We start from the raw sequence: 20,911 nt of genomic DNA on the forward strand, positions 1-20,911 counted from the left end.
TTTTGACAAGTGTCTGTTCATATCCTTTGCTCACTTTTTGATGGGGTTGTTTGTTTTTTTTCTTGTAAATTTGTTTAAGTTCCTTGTAGATTCTGGATATTAGCCCTCTGTCAGATGGAGAGATTGCAAAAATGTTCTTCCATTCTGTAGGTTGTCTGTTCACTCTGATGATAGTTTCTTTTGCTCTGCAGAAGCTCTTTAGTTCAATTGGATCCCATTTGTCAATTTTGGCTTTTGTTGCCATTGCTTTTGGTGTTTCAGTCATGAAGTCTTTGGTGCTGCGCAATCTTTTAAGTGCCTTATGTATACTGACTCATTCAATTCTCACAATAACCCAATGAATTAGGTATATTATTCCCACTGTTCAGAGAAGATAAGTGATTTCCCAAAATGTTGGGCACCTAATGAAGAGCTGGGATTGAAAGTGAGTATCCTGGCTGCATGTGTTTATCTTCCTTCCCAAACTACCTCTCCAGCACCTGCACCATTCCATATTCACTTCTGTGTCTCTCTTGCCTAACACATGGTAGGGTACACTCCACCTACTGAGAAACAAGACTCACATCCCTGACTCAGGAATAGGTGAGGGGGGCATGCAGGGTAATATGTAGAGGAGGAGGAACCTGAGGTTGGTCCTAGGGGATCAGTGGAGAAGGACCATTCTCGGCTGGTCTATAAAGGCAGGACAACTGAAGGGGCATTTCGGGGAGAAAACACAGAGTGAGCAACAGTGCAGAAATGATTTACCATGCATCCATCTATCCATCCATCCATCCAACAAGCATATTTGGAAGCCTCCAGTGTGTCAGGGCTTGTGTGAGAGGAGTGTTTGGTGGGAGGGGTCTTGGTAGGTCACAGTGGAAAGGACAAAGTGGAGTGGGAAGAAAATATGCAGTTGCTTGCATTTGCAGGACTGTTGGGCAGTTGCCACAGGCCTTCCTTCAGTGCTGTCTGGGGCTGGGCCAGGTCTTCTGGGCCATTACTCCATCCAGGACCATGGTGATAGACAAGTGTTTGAGAAATAGGCAAGTGAGTTCTCAGTGAGTTCTTCTTCTTCAAGAAGTCCCCAAGCTGGGATTGGACATGGCCTAGAACATGAAACCTAGCGTTTACAGAGCACCTACTATGTGCCAGGCACTGCACTGGCTGCTTTGCCTAAAAGTGCATTTTAATTTTCAAAACAATCCAGTAATGAAGGCTATTTTATCTCTTTTTTGCTATGGGAGGTTAAGGAATTTGTCCAAGGCCACATAACTGGTAATGGCACTGTCAGGACTCAAACCCAGGCAGGTCTGACTCCAGAACCATGAGCTTTCCACTATCCTGGCCCATTTCCTGATTTGAAGGCACCTTTTCTGTCAAAGCCTGAGTCATCCCAGGCCAGTGCCTGATGGGAGAAGGAAAAACACCAGACAAGCTGTTTATGACAGTGAAATGTACTGCAGGCTTGCTGGGCTCTGGGGCTGCCACCTGCTTTCTTCCTCTGGATGTGACTGACCTTCTCTGTCCTCTTGTTTAAAAAGTTCACAAGCTGGCATTGGGCATGACCTCTCTGAGCAGCAGACTCTGGAGGCCGTCTCACCCAGCTTTCACCCAGCCAGTCTCCAGCTGGCTGGAGGAAACCAAATCGTGGTTGTGTGCACCAGCAGTAAGAGCTACAGGGCACAGAGGAAAGCAGAGGTTCCTGTGGATTGAGCTAAAAGATTGCAGCAAACGTTTTTGAGGCAGATGTATTTAATCCAAATCCTGGCTCTGCCACATGCTGTGTATGGCAGATTGTATTTTCCAAAGATGTCTGCAACAATATCTCCAATCTCCCATGTTATTATAGTACATGACCTTGCCACTCCTTCCTCTGAGTAGTATACCCTTCCCTTGAATTTGAATGGGTTCAGTACTTGTTTGTAACCAAAAAAATGGCAGAAGTGAGAGAAGTGAAATAGTGGGATTTCTGAGGCGAGGCCAGAAAAGGTGAAGTAACTTGTCCTTGCTTGCTGAAATTCTCAAGCTGGAGTCCTGAGCCTCCATGTGAGCAGTCTGACTGCCCTGAGATCCTGAGACTATAGAAAGAGAGAGGAGAGAGATTCCTAGCCAGCCTACAGCTCCTCCAGCACTCTACTGTTCCATCTCCAGCCATTGTCTGACAGCAACACACCACTCTCTAAGCTAGAACCAACCAGCTGAGGCCTCCTCAAATTTCTGACCCACAGAGAACGTAGGAAAATAGCTATTGCTTTAAGCCACTAAGTTTTGGGGAGATTTTCTAATGTAGAACTAGAGAACTAGAACACTGTGTGACCTTGCATGAGCCATTTCATTTTCCTGAGTTGCAGTTTCCTGCTCACAGTGTTGTTGGGATGAAGAGTGTGACTGCATCTAGTTGATGAATAACATAGGGGTTGGATGAATGAATGAATGAATGAGGAAAAGAGAAACCTGATCCCTTTCTCACACTGAGAGCCAGACTTAAAGCAACTATAGGAGGTAGCTTTGTAAATCAATCCTCTTGAACTCTGCTAGGGAAAGGGGATGGGCTGTTCCAGCAAAGTGTGCCACTGTAAGGTATTGATCATTTTGGACAGGATCTGTTTAGAAGCCAGTGTTTTAAAGATGGGCATTGTCTGGGACAACTCTCTTCCCTTCCCCCTCCAACCCTATTACATATTCCCTAACCCTGAAAGTCTCACTCTAGATTATTTACTGCAATGGCCCTGTTTGAGTCAAGAAATAGGACATGGGCAGGAGGAGAGGAGGGATTGATTGAACATTTTCAATTAAAACAAGCTGTCTTTGAACAAAGATTTAAAATCCAGGCAAGAAAGGCAATAATTCTCTTGGCTGGAATGCTTTCCACTGTATTGTAGAATTAAGAGATAAAAAATTGGGGGTGAAAACTCCCAACTATTCATTATAAACAGAAATCTCAAGATGGTCTGTGAGTTAAAAATCTCATCATTTTCTGGTTCCTATGTAGGTCATTGATCTCTTTCTCAAAAATGGCAGGGTATAGCCAGCCACATGGGGAAGATGGAATCAAGACACTTAAAGCAATAAGCCAGGAGAATTCAGCTGGGATTGTCCAAAACTTGGACTGATTCTTTGACTTTCATACAGAGCTCTTTTGAAAAAAAGGGCAGGTGTAAGTATCCCCAGCCTCCTATTTAATGGAGACCTTCAACAGGTAATGAAGGTTTGAACATTTACTGTTCATTCTTATTCATTCACTCATTCCTTCACGCATCCATTCAAATGTTTGTTGGGCTCCTCCCATGTATATACTGCTATGAAGAGGACAGGGACTGGGGTTAAAGGAAAATTAGACAAATACACTTTATAGCCTAGAGAAGGAAACTGACATGTTCCAGTTAACTATATTACCTGAGAGGCTGTTGCACTGTCATCTTCAGAAAAGCAGGAACTATTTTTTTTTTTAAAGTTTACTCCACAATGCATACAGTGTAGTTACTATCACCAATCCTTACCAAAGCCCTGCAAAGTCAAAGTACAATTCTACATATATTTCACAGATGAGGACATTGAAAACAAGAGAGTTTGCATAACTAATTCAGTCTCATGGCATGAATGTAACAAAGGTAGCATATGAACTTCAGTGTCTTCTAACAGCATGCATATGTTGTTTCCCTTCTTGAGTGTAATCATAAATTCGAACACAAAATTCTGTGGATGTGTGGAAGGAGACTGAATTCCAAACGGAGGAATTATAAAAAGCTTCATGGAGGTGCACATACAACAAAGATTTGAAGGACAAAGACAGGTCTTAAAGTGGGAGGAAGAGAAAGACAAGTATCAGCAGAGAAACGGAGTGTGGCCAGGCACATGACATGAAATAACACAGAAAAGGGTCCGAGGGCCCATGTAGCTAAATGTGTAGAGTGGAATGTGATGCTGAAATATTAGGCCAGAGACAAGTGAGTGAAGGCTTTGAATGTCAAGTTAAGAAACTTAAACTTCTATTCTGTAGGCAATAAAAGCCAATGAACATATATGGGTTGTATTTGTCACTCATTTAGTCAATGTATATTTACTGATCATCTACTATGTTTATTATGTTCAGGCTTTTTGGAAGGCTCAGGGTATACTATGGTTAAAATCAAAGAAGACAAAACCAAGACAGTGGTTCTTAAGTCTAGAAGCAGAGATAAATAGCGAGGTAGTAAAATTTTTGGTTTGTAAAACAAACAAACCAAAAAAACCACACACACATATTGCACTTAATACAGTACTATGAAGAAAATGCACAGAGTCTGTACCTGCGGATAATGCAGGCATGGGAAGGCCTCTCTGAGGAAGAGATATGAACTGGGAGTGAACAGTGACTGCAGCAGTACCTATGAAGAGGGAAGGGTGTCTGGGAAGGGTCCTCAGCTGAGAGACAGAAACTGGAAGAGGGCTGGCAGAGGGTGATGGGCAAGGGCTAGATCACCAAGACCTCTGGGCCACCTTAAGGAGTCTGGACTTTCTTGGTGAATGGGAAGCTACTGAAGAGTTTGAAGCAGGAAAGTGACACTGTCTTATTTTTATTTCCAAAGGTCACTGCTGCACTAAAAGAGAAGGCAAGAGTGGAAGCAGGCAGAGTAGCCAGGGACGACTGCAATGGTCCAGGAGAGGACAAGGGAGACCCCGGCTGTTCACAGGCAGTAGAGATGGGAAGACATATTTGTGGGAAGAGCCAACAGGACCTGCTGCCAGGTTGGATGTGGGGCCCAAAGGAAAGGAAGGAGTGAAGGATGACTCCTTCATCTTTGGCTTTAGCAGCTGGGTCAATGGGGTGCCCTGATCTGGCATTTGAAAGAATGAGGCAGTAAGAGCTTCAGGGGAGATAGTAGGAGGTCAGTTCGGAGCATGTTGGGTTTGAGCTACAAGACATTAAGTATCCAGGTTCTGAATCAGAAATGGGAAAAAAAAATCAGAAAATGGGAATTGTTTCTGAATTTTCAGCTCTTTGGGATTATTCATGCTACAAATTCTTGCTGACTGTGCAGTGTGTTCCATTCTGCTCAGCTCTCCACCTCTTCCTCTCTGCTCTCAGGGTGTCCCAAGGGCTTTAGGAGAATGGCAATAACTGAAGGATCCTCTGTTCTCCTGTCTCAGGGCCTCAGATCTGGGGCCTTGAGTGTGCACACGAGTGGGAATCAAGAGACCAACATGGTTTTCATCATTAACTAGCCATGTGACCTTGGGCCGTTTCCCTTCACTGGGCCTAACTTCTCTGTGGGTAAATGTGGTCTCTCGAGTCCTTTTTCAGTTAACATGGTATATTCAAGCAAAGCCCTCAATACAATAAGCTTATGAGAAATCCCATCCTCATTCTTTCATTCACAAATACATATGGAGAACTGACCATGTGCCGTTATTTTAGACACTTGACATATACAGTGAACAAAACTGACAAAGACCTCTGTCTTTATGGAGTTCAAATTCTAGCTATGGAAAACAAGCTGTAGACCTAATAATACATGTGTAAATTATATAGAATGCTGGAACGTGGTAAGTGCTATGGAGTAAAGATAAAGAATAGGGTAAGGGGAGGGCTGGGGACAAGGAGAAGATCACAGCATTAAGTAGAGTGCTCAGAGAGGCCTCCTTGAGAAGGTGGGGTGGGGATGGGCTTGGGGAGGTGAAGGCGCTGGCCAGCATCAAAGCGGAGTTAATCCTCCTCATCTGAAACACAGCCCTGACCGGTCATTTCACAATTAGACTCTTGCTAAATCCAACCCAATCCCAAACTGGGGATAATAATCAACCTCAGGGATGAGTCCTCCCTCATGGGGTCAGGAACACCTCTTTCATAGCAATGGCTGTTTTCTGTCTGCAGGTCCAGGTCCTCTTCGCCTCCCAGAGCAGCTTCGGCGGAGACAAGTCTCACACACATCCTCTCGTCTGGCCTGTGGCCTCCCTTCCCTGCCCTCCTCCTCCCCTTGTGGACTCATCTCTGAAGCCTTCTTCATACTTCTCACTCCCTGCAACTCTTCTAGAACCCTCAGCAAGTTCAGCTGGCCTAACTGCACTAAAGGGTGCTGAGCTCTGCCCCGCTCCTCAGACATAATATCCCACTTCTCCTTTCCCCCTACTTGTGGGCCATGGCAGCTCTGGTTACCATCCCTATTTTGCAGATGAAAAATTAGAAGTCACTTGTCTGATGAGTCACATCAAGTATTGGCGCAAGGAGGATTGAAACCCATTTGTTCATTTATATATTCATATTAAGTGGTTTCTATGTGACAGACACTGTTCTAGGAGCTAGGATACAACAAAGAGAAAACAGACATATCTCTGTCCTCATAAAGGTCTTTTCTTGCCATTATCCTGCTTCCAAATAAGAAAATTGAACTCCTACCTGCTCCCTGTTTGGAAACTCCCACCTAGAATTCATTTTCTGCTCATACTCCTGCCCCTCCCAGCAACAGATGATCACCATTAAAGGGGGAAGATTAATTGTGCAGAGGGATAGGCCAAGGAAAAGTGATTTCTCTTTGGTAAGGCTGACAGCGCTGCTAGAATATTAAAAGGCACCTGCCTAGGAGCCTCTAGGTAAAGCCAGAAGAAAAATGTGACAATGAAATATCTTTTGTCTCTGCCTCCCTACCAATCCTCCCACAGTGTCGGACAAGTGCGTGACTAAACAGATGAATCCTTCTCTGAAGCGCAGTGTGGAGGCTGCCGATGTAATTGCAGAGTCCTTTCCCATTGCAGGCAAGTCCAGGGGCACCCCCTAGGTACGAAGACCTGTAAAGGAGAGGAGAGGGAGAGAGGAAAGGGAGATGGAGAAAGAGAGAAAGCGAGAAAGAGAGAGAGATGGATTAGAGAGTCAGGGATAGACAGCAGGAGAGAGGAAGAGACAAAGAGGCCGCAGAGGCAGAGACCAGAAGCGAGAGAGATGCAAACCGACAGAAAAATACAGGGAAACTGGTCAGGATGAAGCAAGAAGATAAGGAGAGAAGGATAATCAGAGAGGCTGAGAGAGACTCAGGCTTGAAAACTGAGAAGAAATGGGGTGGGGGCAGAGAGAGAAAAATGGAGCAAATGACAGAAAAGGAAAGAATCAAACTGAAAGAGGCGTGAGAGAGATACAAATGTAGGCAATAGGAGAAGGGAGGGAGAGGGGAAAGAAAGGCAAAAGATGAGATAGAAAGAGACAAAAGGAAAAAAGGCAGAGAAGCACAGCCGCAGAGGACAGACTGTAAATGCGACGTGTAAGACTGAAATAGCGACAGGAACAGTGAGAGACTGAGAAGGACTGAGAGAAGAAGGTGGAGAGACACAGACAGGGACGGGAAGTGAGGCCTCTTTTTTGACGGGCGAAATGCAATTCCACAGAGTAGGTATTTCCTGAGAGGCTCACTTCACGGAGGAGGCTGGAGATGAATGCTTATACGGAAATTGTGGGAAGAGTGTCCAATTCATCACGGAAAGAATTAAAGTTGGGGGTAAGTATAAGGCTCGAAATTAGTTTTCCATTGCCACTGTAACAAATCACCACACACTTAGTGGCTTAAAACAACAGACATTTATTCTCTCAATTCTGGAGGCCAGAAGTCAGAAATCAGTTTCACTGGGGCCAAACTAGGTGTCACAGGCCTGCATTCCCTCCACAGGCTCTGGGGAGAAAACAGAGAAATAGTTGGTTTCTGGTGGCTGCTGGCATTCCTTGCTTGTGATCACATCATTTCATCTCTGCCCCCATGGTCACATTGCCTCCTCTCTCTTCAGTGTATGTCAGATCTCCCTCTGCCTCTCTCTTCTAGGGGTACATGTGATCGTATTTAGGACCTACTCAGATGATCCAGGATAGTCTCAACCTTCCATCTGAACAGTCTTAACCATGACATTTACAAAGACCTTGTTTCCATATAAGGTATTATTGATAGGTTCTAGGGATCAGGAACTGAATGTCTTTGGGGTCATTATTCAGCCTATTCCACACTGCCTGAGAGTTCATCGGCTTAGCTAAGAGCTGGCATATGAAGCGTCCTGGCATACCCAGGACGAAGGTGCTGGGTGTCAGGGGTGGAATTCTGGCTCTGTGTGAGACACCTTGCTGGGTGCCCCACCAACTCCACCCCACCTGACCTACACAAGCATCAAGTGGATTTACCAGGACTCAGACCCAGATATGTCTAATTTCAGAGTGCTTTTTGCTGGCATTATTTGCTGCCTCTCAAGGGCAATGTTGCCTAGTTTACCTCTTAAACATAGTAAATCTGCTCCTCCCCTTCCTCCACTGCTATTGCATTGTTTGGATCCTTGTCTCTTATCTGAACTATTGCTTCAGTGTCCTAATTGGTCTTCTGGCTTCTGGTTTCTCTCCATTATTGCTGAGAATGATGTTCTCACAATTGCTGACCTTGTCACTCCCTGACCTACAACCCTACACTGTCACCTCCAAGGTAAGATCTAAACTCTTAGATCTGGCTTTCATGGCCTTCCATAAGCTCCTCTAAGCCTTATCTCCTGACACTGTATTCCATTGTGCGTGTATTTAGAAGGCCAGGTTTAAAGTCCACAAAGCGTGGGTTTTAATCCTGGCTCCTACATGTTTAGCTGTGTGAACCTGGGCAGGCTATTTACCGTCTCTGAGCCTTAGTTTCCTCATCGCCACAATAGATAATGCTTCCTACCTCAGGATTATTGTATTGATTAAAAATTATATATCCAAGGTACCCAGTACAATGCTGGTATGCAGTAGCTTTTTTATTATCATTACTACATATGAAACTGTCATCTCCAACAAAGTATGAGCTCTTTAAGGACAAGAATGTGTCACGTTCACATTTGTTTCCAGAGTTATTTAGCACGTTAGGCCTATGAACAAAGATAGGGAGAAAAAGTAAGACTAAAACAAATCAAGATGAGAGAGAGATAAAGAAAAGGACAGAGAGACAGAGGCAGGGAGAGATGAAGAAACTATTTGTAAAATTCTGTGTTTTCTGGATGTTCGGTATAATGCCTTGTAGGTTTCTTCCAAATGCTGTGTGCCTCAGTTTCCTCTCCTGTAAAATTGGCGGGCAGTTGAACTCGATGATCTCTAGTTCTAATTCTCACTCTCTGCTCTAGCCTGGGAAAAGTGTTTCCCTGGAGCAGGGGATACCCTTTCTGACCAAGCCGATGAGGGGCAGCTTCATCAGGTGTCCAGTGCTGCCCACCACCCTAATGGGGTCTTTTGAGGAGAAGCCAGGTTAGAGGCTGGTGGGCTAGAACAGATGGGGAGCTGACCTCAGTTATAATGTGCCTGATTCTGGATGGGATAACCTTGGCGGGCATTTGGACTTTAGACCACATTAGGCAGGTTGCTGTTATTCATTTACTCATTCATTCATTCTTTATTTATTTTTCATTCATTCATTTATTTTTGAGACGGAGTCTTGCTCTGTCACATAGGCTGGAGTACAGAGGCGCGATCTTGGCTCACTGCAACCTCTGCCTTCTGGGTTCAAGTGATTCTCCTGCCTCAGCCTCCCTAGTAGCTGGGACTACAGGTGTGTGCCACCACGTCTGGCTAATTTTTGTGTTTTTAGTAGAGACGAGGTTTCACTATGCTGACCAGGCTGCTCTCAAACTCCTGACCTTGTGATCCGTACGCCTCAGTCTCCCAAAGTGCCGAGATTACAGGCATGAGCCAATGCTCATTCATTATTTATTACTCATTGATTCATTCAACAGATAAGTTATCAATCACCTCTTCTGTGCTGGGCCATGTAATAGGTATATAGAACATTCACACTGGCTATGTAGAGTAAACAAAACAGGGATGGCTGTGCTCAATCTGTTTATAGTCCAGGTACTATTGACATGTTTGGCTAAAAGATTCTGTGTTGTGGGGACAGTCCTGTGCATTGTAGGGTGTTTAGCAGCATCCCTGGTTTCTCCCACTAGATGTCAGCAGCATCCACCTCATTGTGACAACCAAGTGTGTCTTCAAACATTGCCAAACATTCCCTGGGGCAAATGTACCTGTGGGTGAGAACCACTGGTCTAGCGGTTGTACAGTATCTGGTGGAGATGCAGCAAGTGACATGAGAGAGGTGGGCTGGATCTTGACTGGGAAGGGTCTTGGCTTCCCTACTTGGAAACAAGTAATCCCTGAATGGATCCCTGGAGACAGGGAAGGGGAGAGGGATCCCACTCACAGGCTGCATTAATCTGGTAGACTGTTATCTAACCACCCTCCTCATTACTTTGGCAGGGAAGAGTGTCCTCCCTCCATTTCTAGCACACCTCAATACCCGAGATGCCTCTCCCTTCTCTACTTGCCCAAGACTGCTGGTATTTATAGCTTGTCTGTCTAACTCAGACCCACTTCTCACTCAAGAGGGAAATTAATCTCTCTCTCCAGATCCTACACTATCACTTGCCTCATGGCTTCCTCATTCACCTGCTCTTCCAATCCAAGCACCAGCAATTTCCCAGCTGTGCCTCCCTTTCTCCACTGACAGTTGACCATGGCTCTGAAAATTGGCTCTTGGAATCAGTTGTGCCTGCCCAGCTGGGCCCCAGCTCAGCAGTGCCTGGGACTTTGATGCAGCTCAACCTGAGAGGGGGCTCTGCTTTTCTGAGAGATACTGAGCTCCTGCTTGTCTCACATATATTTTTAGAAGCTTCAACTGGATGCACAGTTAAAAATGAGACTGAAGACCAAAGTAAATATTTGCATAGCAGGATCTTGGAGTGGCAGGGAAGAGAGAAGGAAGAGAGGAGTTCTGATGGGCCTGGCTTTAGGCCTCAGCTCTGTTTCTGAGTATTTCTGCACTTGCTTGGGGCAAGTCTCCTCTAGGTATCAGTTTTCCAATCTGTAAATTTGGAGGAGGGATTAGCTTGCGGATGAAATGTTTTGAAACATTTCAGCTCTGATGTTCTGTGAGCCTCTATATCAGAAGGGCCATTAAGGGGTTCCTGAACCCTCTGATACTACAGACAAACTGTGTACATTTTCTGGGGAAAGTATTCATAATTTTCTATAATTTTCAGAAAAAATCAGCATCTTGTAAAATGTTAAGAATCTCTGCTCTAGGTCTATGGATAGAGATAATTGAGTTTATCACCACCTTCCTGGTAATATTCCTTCTTCTCATTTTCTGACCTGTTCCCTTGTTATAGTCTGACTCCTCTGGGATTAGCGAGAATCTGGCAGAGTGTGGGGGAGTAAAATCAAGTTAGACTTGAAATGGAATGAAAAATATGAAGAATCTATCCTGAATGCATCTGCACTAACTTAACTAAAAAACCTCAAAGAGTGTGGCGGCCCAAGTCTGCTGCAGGCGTCAAAGAACAGTTCAGCAAAGATGATCCCTAGGAGCTGACTGCAAAACTCAGCTGAAATCTGGGTCATTCTGTGGGTGAGAATTGGGGTTCAGTCTTTTTCTGGGAAGCATCAAATCCTGGGCTCAGAACTTAACAGACCCACTATAGGGTTTGCTGGAGGGACAGGACATGGGGTCCTCCACCTTTAAAAGAAGCCCACTCTCCTGCCCTTGTGTCTTCACCCCTGATTGGGCCTGAATCTGAAGCACTTACATGGATGAATGGAATGAGCAATGTCCTGTGAATCAAGAGACCTATATTTGAGCATCAGCTTTCACCAAATGCTGTATGCCTTGGGCAGCCTTGGGCAGGTCACTGACCCACTCCTGGACTTCAATTTCTCCATTTAGACAATAAAGAGGAATTGGCTTGCTTCACAGTTTCACCAAAGAATGACTATTATTATAGTGACACTCCATTATAATACCTCATTATTGGCCATTTCCTTGCATTTATTCCTCATTTTGAGACATCTTTGTTATATTTCAAGCAAACCAGCAATGAATCCCATGCCTAGGAAGGGTGTGATGATAAACTTAAATCCCAGTCTTTAGGACCCTCCTGGCTCTAACATTTTATGATTTTTTTTTCTGCTCTGATGTTACGTTCTTTTTTAACTATTGTTTTGAACTTAAAACTTAGGGAATGAAATTAATGTTGATGACCATGGACTATTTTCCAGGCACTGTGCTAGTTTCATTTATTACAAGCAAGGTAGATTTTGGTATCCTTGTGTTATAGGTTAGAAAACAGAGGTTCAGAGATGTCACCTTTCTAATACCACTCAGTTAGCAAGCGGACGGTTAGGACTTAAACTCGGGTCTGTCCTACTACAAGGCCTGTGGCTTGAAAAATTATTTTTATGCTATAATTCTTTATTGTTTTAACTTTCTTAAAATTAATTCATTTATTCAATATTTATTGAGTACCTGCTGTATAAGGTACTGTACTAGACGCTATGGGTTTAGAGATGAGAAATCAGTCTGTTCTTGAGCAGCCTTTAGAGAAGATACGTAAATAAAAGTTGCAAGTTAGGGCAATGACACTATGGCAGAGGGAAATAAGGGAAGTCAGGGTGCAAAAAGTGGGATTTAGTATTGGAGACACCCTGGAAGCTTGTTAGAATAGGAAACACCTGAGCTGAATGGCGGGGGTAAGATTGTCTTTTTTTTTTTTTTTTTTTTTTACTGAGATAACTCTTCATTAAACAAGTTAGTCAACAATTAATTCAGAATCTATGATGTACCAGATACTTTTCTAGTTTCAGGAACACAATTGCATACAACGACCAACTCTTGTGGAGCTCACAAGGGAAGAAAGGCAGTAAACCAACCAACAAATACAGTATAAGATTGAAATCCAGGTGACCTGGAGGAAAAGTAAGACTTGGCCAGGTAAAGTTGAATGGCATGAAACGGCATCCTGAATAAAGGCAGAGGCACGTGCAAGCATGCTGAGGCATGACGATCCCTTCAAAGATGTTTGTCATGGCTGGAATATCTTCTAAAAGATGAAGAAGGAAGTAAGAGAAAAATGCAAGCACAGATCATCATGAATGCCTTGTGTGATGTTATGAGTATGAACTTTCTTCTGCAGATAATGGGAAGTCAGGGGAGGGTTTTAAGAGACAGAGACACAATGCTCAAATTTGTTTCTAGGGTGATTTCTCCTGTGACCCTGGTGAAGGGGGATTTGGAGGGGACCCAGACTACAGACAGGAGGAAACGTCCTGGTCCAGGGAGAATGGTGAGTGGGCCTGGGCTCAGGCACTATCAGGGGAGTTGTGAGAAGGACAAAGAATTGGAAATATTTGTCTAGTAAGAAAGATGATACTTGGGTGCTGGAAGAGGTGACTAGACTAGGAAAAGTATCAAGAACAGCATACCAGGTTCCTGCCTTGGAGAACTGTATGATGGTGTCCCCATCGACCTTGGGTAGGAAGTCTAAAGGTGGCAGGGAGCTCTGTGTTCCCTAGAGTACTTTCCATCCCACCTTTCTTAGTAGTAATGTTGCCTAATTTTATTTTACTGTACCGATGTGCCAAGTGGCTATTATGATTCCTATAGTGAATCTCCATTAAAAGGACCAGTTACTGCAATTTTCCTGTATCTAATGCTCTTCTGCGGATATGTCAAGCAAAGCTGACAATGATCCCACTCACAGGATGGGTATGAGGCTGGCCTTAAACTGCCCATGAGGCCAACATATTTATCCAGTCTTTAGGACAGAATATGTTTTCTCTGGAACTTTTCCTTTCTCTTCCATTCTCACTCCCCCATACCTCTGACGGGCCAGCTGGCCTGTCTGTCTGACTGACTGCCTCCTTCTCTTTCATATATGCTAATCAGGATCCACTCACTGTCAGGATATAAAACATGCCTGTTCCATGTCTCACTCCATCCTGCTCCATTTTAGTAACAATAAGAACAAGCATATTATATCCCATGTGCTCATTCATCCCATGGACAACAGGATTTCTTAAAACAGTTCTATGCCGTTTGTCATGTTTCCTCTGTGGCAGGGCCTCTGCCCAAAAGACTGTTCCAAACCCCCTGCCTTGTTGCCTCTAAGTAAGTAACTCCTACTAATTCTTCAGACGTCAACTCCACTGCCACTTTGACAAGAGAGCCATCCCTGACCTCTGGGCTGAGTCAGTCTGCCATCCTGTACTCTCCCAGAACTTCCTGGCACTCCTTCACAGTTCTGTCACAGTGGTAACTTTACATTGTATGTGTAATTTTTGATAAATATCTATTTCTTTTTTGTTTTGTTTTTGAGATGGAGTCTCACTCTGTAGTCCAAGCTGGAGTGCAGTGGCACGATCTCAGCTCACTGCAACCTCCACCTCCTGGGTTCAAGCGATTGTCGTGCCTCAGCCTTCCAAGTAGCCGGGACTACAGGGGCACGCCGTCAAGCCTGGCTAATTTTTTGTATTTTAGTAGAAACAGGGTTTCACTATGTTGCCCAGGGTGGTCACAAACTCCGGAGCTCAGGAGATCCTCCTACCTCGGCCTTTCAAACTGCTGGGATTACAGGTGTCAGCCACTGTGCCTGGCCAAATACCTGTTTCTTTCACTAGGCTACCAAGTTCTGTGATTGCAAAAATGATGTCTGCTTTGTTCACCATAATTTCCCCTGTGCTTAGCAGTGTCTGGCACATTAGGTGTTCAATTAAATATTTGCTATGTGAAACAATCAATATTGCTAATGGCAGGAATTTACATTAGCTTCTGTTTCTTTTCTTCTTCCTAGGCCAAGATTATCTCAGGATTTCATGAAGAGAAGAAATGGAGGTCATTTCCTAGAGATTAATGGAGAATTTGATTGTGAGAAGAAAATTGTTTAAGGAGCAGGGGTGGGTGTGGAGGCAAATGTCACACACTCCAGAAGGTAAAGTGAGCTGGCTCTTCCCCTCTTACTCCTTGGAAAGAGGGAAAACTCATCAGAGCCAGGACCCTGGAAAAGTGATGTGATGAAGAGAAGGAGGCCCTGAATAGCACCATCTGAAAGGCATTTCCAAGGAAGCCAGGGATGTGACTCTGTCTTGGTTGCAGAGATCAAAAGGTTTTGTGAAGGAAGCAAGGCTCTCTAGCCCCCTTCTGGGTGAATTCTAGGGTAGAGGGATCTGGTTCCTTTGATAACTGGTTAGTTATAGCTATAGGGTGAAGCCAGTTGAGTAATATTGGTCTGGGCTTCCAGAGACACAAGGTCTTCTTGAACCATAAGCTCTCCGAACAATGCCCCACCTAGGCAGAGCAGAGAACCCTGAACTTTTGCCTGGAGAGAACAAAGAAGTGCACGTCTTGGGAGCCACCAGACCTGGGACTACCCATTGGACCCCTAACCTCCACTATTCTTGGCCTGTCTCTCTTTCCCATTAGATTGTGAGTTCTTTGAGGACAGAGACTACCCCTTCTCCATCCTTGTTTCCCTAGCCTAATACACCATCAAATAATGCTGCGGAAAGAAAAAGTAAAGGAATAAATAAATAAACCTTAGATAAGTGGTCCATCCACTAATCCTCAATTCCTGATTAGTAAAATGAGAATAACAATAGCTACTAACAAAAGTATTGTGTAGACTGTATGACTTAATGAATGTGAAAGCACCTGGTATGGAATTTAACATAAAATAGATAATCAAAAATACATTATCCTCTTTGTTTCGACTTTAATCACACATCCTCCCTTTAAGTACTCACTGAACTTTAGTGACTTTCATATTTTCTAGCCTTAACTTTACAGTGTGTCAGTGGTTAAAGAATCATAAAATATCAGAGCAAGAGGGCACCAAAAGTGGACATTTGTCTTGCTTTGTCTTGTTTTATTTTCCTGCTCTTAATGTATTCCCTCTCACACACATCATTTTCCTGTATTGAGCCCCCAATCTCAATTCTGTGACTCAGGAGGAGCTGACCCCATTCAGACTCTGGGGATGGAGTCAGCCTAATGGTGGCCAATCAGAGCACTGATATACCTCTTTCCACAGTGATTAGTGAGGTATGGCATGGCCCATACCTGACTCAGTTCTGGGACTTGTGAAACAGGGAGTTACCCTTACACTGAGAGGCTGGGATATCCACCAGGAGCTTCTGGCAGCCAATTTGCTTCTAGCAGGGGAGAGCTGGTTGAATAATGAAGCCAATGCTTAAGAAACAGTGCTGAGGGGTTGAGGACAGAGAGCTTCAGACTAAGCCTTGATGATGCTGAGTCCTTAGATCCAGCAATGCCTGAAACAAGTATCCCTTTGGACTTTTGAGTTTTATGAGCTAATTAATTTCCCTTTTTATTTAAGTCAGTTTGAGTTGGGTTTTCTGTCCCTTGCAACCAAATTTTGGCTAATACAAGATGTTGGAGTTTGTTTCATCACACCTCTTAATTTTATAGATGAGGAAGAGATTTGCAAATCACATGAGCAGTTTTTACACACACCAATTTTCCAAATAACTATATTGCTTCAATTCCTTTCATCCTTACTGCTGACCAGAACAGGGACAGGTTGTTCTTATACCTGAATAGGGTCATAGAATATTGATTTTGGTCACAGAATGCCTAATCTTTCTGTAACAGAGCAAATTTTTAAATTCAAGTCCTTGGGAATCAGTTTTGTTTTGCATTACAATGTTTTTATCCCCCAAGCAGAACTGCTGATGGCTATCCTTTTCCTTCCACACAGCATAATCAGCAGCAATTAATTACAATCACAAGGAGACAGCAGAAATGAACAGAGCATTAATTGGACAGAAGTAATCAAAATCTCCCTTAGCCCACAGTTAGTACCTGTATGCAGGAAGATGTGAGGAGGCACATGCATGTGTACACACACACAAACATACACACACCCTACAGTCAACCAGGGAATAAGAAGAGGATATAGGATGAGCATCCTCTCTCATCAGCATGGTACAGTAGAAAACAAATCAAGGACTTTGGAGTCACAAAGATCCCACCACTAACCAGTTGCTTAAACTTAGCTTTCTCATTTGTAAAACAAAGATACACAGACCTACTTCGAAGTGGATGAGAATATTAAATAAGAGTATTATGTGTAAAGCACTTTTTACTGGTATGTAGCAGGAACTCTATACCTTCTAGTTCTTTTTCCCTCCACATCAAACACCTTTTGTGGCTGGTAGAGAATGAAGACCTAATAAGATCGGAAATTTTAGACCCTCAGATGTTCTTAATTTAGCCTAACCAATTTGATCATCTCCCCTAGACCCTCTGCTTAATCCTACACCATTCCCCTTTCCCAGTCTCTGCCCCCTGTCCCACATTCCTGCTTCCTCTTGCCTCTTTGCCTCTTTCCCCTCTGGGTTGTCAATTCTGGGAGGGCAGCTTGGCATCCCTGTTGCCCCTCACGGGACCTGACACACAGTAAACAATGAGTGGACATTTGTTTAATAACTATTGATGGAGTCTGTGTCTGTGCTTATGTTCTCCTTCCACCCGCAGCATCCAGCCCTTCTATCTTGGTCTCAGTCTTAGTCATCCTTCAAGGCTTAGCCTAGAAGCTACCACCTCCTCCATGAAATCTTTGAAACTTGTCCCTGGGACCACTATCCCCTCCTCCGAACTCGATACCTCTTTAATGACACCTGCAGCTTTTTATCTTGTGTTATAAAATTTACACAGGTGTTTCTTCTTCACTATGACCTCGAGTTTCTTCACTCAGTCATTCAACCTCTTTGAGTTAGTGTATGCTGGTAACTATAGATACTGAGGCATCAGAATGGGTATGTGTCCTTGAGATGCTCAGGTTCAAATTAGTACTTGAGCACAGCAACTGTGTCTGACTCATCTTTCAACACCCCATGCCTTGGGCCACTGTGGGTGATCCTCAAATACTTGAAAATGGCAATAGGTAGCCTATGAGAAGGCATCTGAGTCAGAATACTAGTGAGTCTTGTGAGGTTATAGAAGGCCAGTGAGCTCCCTCAGGTTGGACACAAATGCCCCTGGGTTTTCTGAAGGAAAATATTTTATATTATGGAGAGAAATCTGGCTCTAGATCATGCCATATACTACGTACTCGAATCAAAAAATCCCTGAATAAACTGTGACTTGGTGCCCAGGGATATACAGCTTCAACAATTTACCTGAAGAAGCTCTGACTACAGTCAGGCCCAGCTTTGCCACTGGTTTCACAGTGATGTTGAACAAGTCATTTATCTTCTCTGGGTATCAGTTTAGCTACCTCAACTTTATGCAACCAACAATTATGGACACCTACTGTGTTTCTGGCACTGTGCCTAGTCCTGGAAATACAGAAATAACTCATATATGATTAGCAATTTTGAAGGCACTAATCTAGTAGGCAATATGAAAAGGGCCATCAAAGAGAGGTGTTGTAACAACTCTATGTTGTGTAGCTCTCCTTCTTCCTTTCTTTCTGGATAAATTCCCAAGCTCCTTTACCTGACATCAGGTTTCTTGTGATTTGCCACTGCCTACCTGTTTAGTTTCTCCTCCACATTGACCCTGCACCCCATCCTGGCCATGCTGTAGTGCTAGTCATTCCCTAATGCTCCATTATCATTCACATATTTGCCCATGTAGTATCACTCCAAAATTCTCTACCTGCTAAATGTATGATGATCCTTCAACACAAAGTGTAAGTGCCATAATTGAGGTGTACACAGAAAGAGCATCACATTTGTAAAGGAAGAAGAATTCTAATATTATAGTTTTTTAAAAACTTCTTTTATTCTTTTCTTTTTCTTTCTTTCTTTTTCCTTCCTTCCCTCCTTCCTCTTCTCTCTCTCCTTTCTTTCTTTTGTAAACGGAAGAGATTGAATTAGATTAACTCTACCAACGCTGTACCACCCAATGATCAATGATGTAGTAATTACGTAATCTTTGTACTGGGTCTTTGGACCTCATGATCACACTGTCTGACCTGTGCTTCCCTCATGGTGTTTGAAAATGTCCCAAGAGCCAATTAACCCATATGATGGTTCATTTTATGTGTCAACTTGACTGAGATGCCTAGACATTTGGTCAAACATTATTGTGGATATGTCTGTGAGGTTATTTCTGGGTGAGATTAAAATTTGAGTGAGTAGACTTAGTTAAGTAGATTGCCCTCCCTGATATGGGTGGTCCTCATCCAATCAGTTGAAGACTGAATAAACAAAGAGGCTGAGAGGGCATTCCCTCTCTACTGACTACTGACTACTCGAGCTGGGACATGGGTCTTTTTTGACTTTTGGACAAGAACTGAAATACGGTTCTTCTTGGGTCTCAAGTCTGTTGACTTTCAGATTGGAACTTGCACCATCAGCTCTACTCAGGCCTTCAGCCTTAGACATATCAGCTCTCCTGGGACTCCAACTCATTGACTGCAGATTTGGGACTTCTCAGTCTCCATAATTGTGTAAGCCTATTCTTTATAATAAATGTCTTTATGCATATAATCTCTTTACATATATATATGAAAGCAGAACCAAAAGGAGATATATAGATGTAGATATGGATATAGATGTAGACATAGATATAGATATTGATATTGACATAAATATTCTATTGGTTCTGTTTCTCTGGAGAACCCTGACTAATGCGACCATATTGCAGGCCTTGGGCTTGGCTTTCTGAAGAATGTTCCTCTCAATGGTGAGTAAAATGTCAAGTCTCCTCTACCACACCCAACTTTTCATTTCCTATATTCTTGGCTCTGCTGTTGATTATTGTTTTCTCGCTAGAGGAAAGATACCGTAAGATATGGGAAAGAACAATTTCATAGAATCCTGCTACATGGAGCTAACAGAACCCTTAGAGATAATTAGGTTTCTTATTTCAGAGCAGTGAGGTGCCTGTCCATGGTTCTGTTCTTTGTAGACACTTGTGGAATGCCTTCCTGTTATTCCAACTCTCTCTTCTCCTCTTATTGAAGGCTTAACCTCCCTTTTAGACCTAGCTCAAAATCTGCTCCATTTAGAAGGTCTTCCCAGATTCCCCCAAGTTTGAATTCATTGCTCTGTTTTCTGTATCCCCACAGAATTCTGTTAATATCTTTTACTTAGCTTTAATTTGTTTTATAATTGGAGATAGATCAAGAGGCAGGTTAGGCAGATGGGGTACCAGATATTATTTGTAGTGGGATAATAAAGCATCAGTAAAAACAGAACAAGTTGGAGAAAATTATGTTCATCAGAATTCTTCACCAATATGTAACTGGAAGAAAATTGGAGACTCAGAGAGATAAGTAACTTCTTCTCAAATAATTCAGCTAGAAAGTAGCTGAGCTTGGATTCAAATCCAAGTCTGACTTCAAGATCCATGCTCTTGTTGGTTATTCATGCAATAATTTGTGTAAAATGTTAACTGTGTGCCAGGTACCATGCTAGACACTGGGATGCAAAAGTTCAAGCCTAGTTGTCCAGGGTTATGGCAGATAGTGGCAAAATACAATCAAATTCCTTGTGTTAGTCTTTGGTCTCTAGGTCTGAGACTTCTGTCTCACTGGGTGATTTCACCCTAGGATACTCCACAGCCAGTTCCACAGCTTTCTCTCTTTCCAAGAGCAGACAAGACGCTTTCTTAGAATAACCCCATTGCCTACCCCAATATCTTTGGCTGTGCCCACTGTGGAAAGAGAGCCAGGCTGCTGCCAAGTTCATTAATAATTTTGGCTTTCTGGAGGAAGAAGTTGGATTGCTTTGCTCTTCAAATATCAAAACATCCAATTAACACAGCTAATTACCATCACTAGCAGCAGTCAAAAGAATGGCAATTTAGATGCAGAATTTCAAAGGTTTCCTAGTTGTAGGCCAAGGCAACCCATCTCATGCTAATGACAAGAGTTACTCACTTAGGCAGTTCTATAGCAGACATCAATTAACCACTGGGCAGAGATTGGCCTCATCCCTGAGTCATTTGTCTAATCAGAACTGTGAATAGAGAAAAAGAGGCAGAATGAAAATGGAGAGAGGCAGAGAGGGAGAGAGGGAGATGACAGAAATAGAGTGAGGAGGTCCGAGAGAGGAGAGAGAATTAAAAGAGATAAACAGAGAGGAGGAGATACAGAGAGTAACAACACACAAAGACAAATTCTCAGAGAAAGTGACAGAGACATAATTAGAAAGAGAAACAAA

General features: G+C 43.3%; 1 protein-coding gene and 1 long non-coding RNA gene across 11 annotated transcripts in view; one reads left to right on the plus strand and one right to left on the minus strand.

The window, feature by feature from the left end:
• AGBL4 (ATP/GTP binding protein like 4) overlaps positions 1-20,911 on the minus strand; it is a 1,449,848-nt gene that overhangs the window by 21,505 nt on the left and 1,407,432 nt on the right. The gene's annotated exons all lie outside the window — the stretch shown is intronic.
• Positions 6,722-15,467, plus strand: LOC108584861. 3 transcript variants are annotated; one of them, XR_001900419.3, is made up of 4 exons: positions 6,722-7,448; positions 12,581-12,895; positions 12,978-13,065; positions 14,572-15,467. It is a non-coding gene; the product is annotated as an uncharacterized LOC108584861 (long non-coding RNA). The 3 variants fall into 3 exon arrangements; XR_004176908.1 differs by having other exon boundaries at positions 12,581-12,841; XR_001900413.3 differs by having other exon boundaries at positions 12,581-13,065.

This window comes from Papio anubis, chromosome 1 (genome assembly GCF_008728515.1).
Source record: "Papio anubis isolate 15944 chromosome 1, Panubis1.0, whole genome shotgun sequence".
NCBI lineage: Eukaryota > Metazoa > Chordata > Mammalia > Primates > Cercopithecidae > Papio > Papio anubis.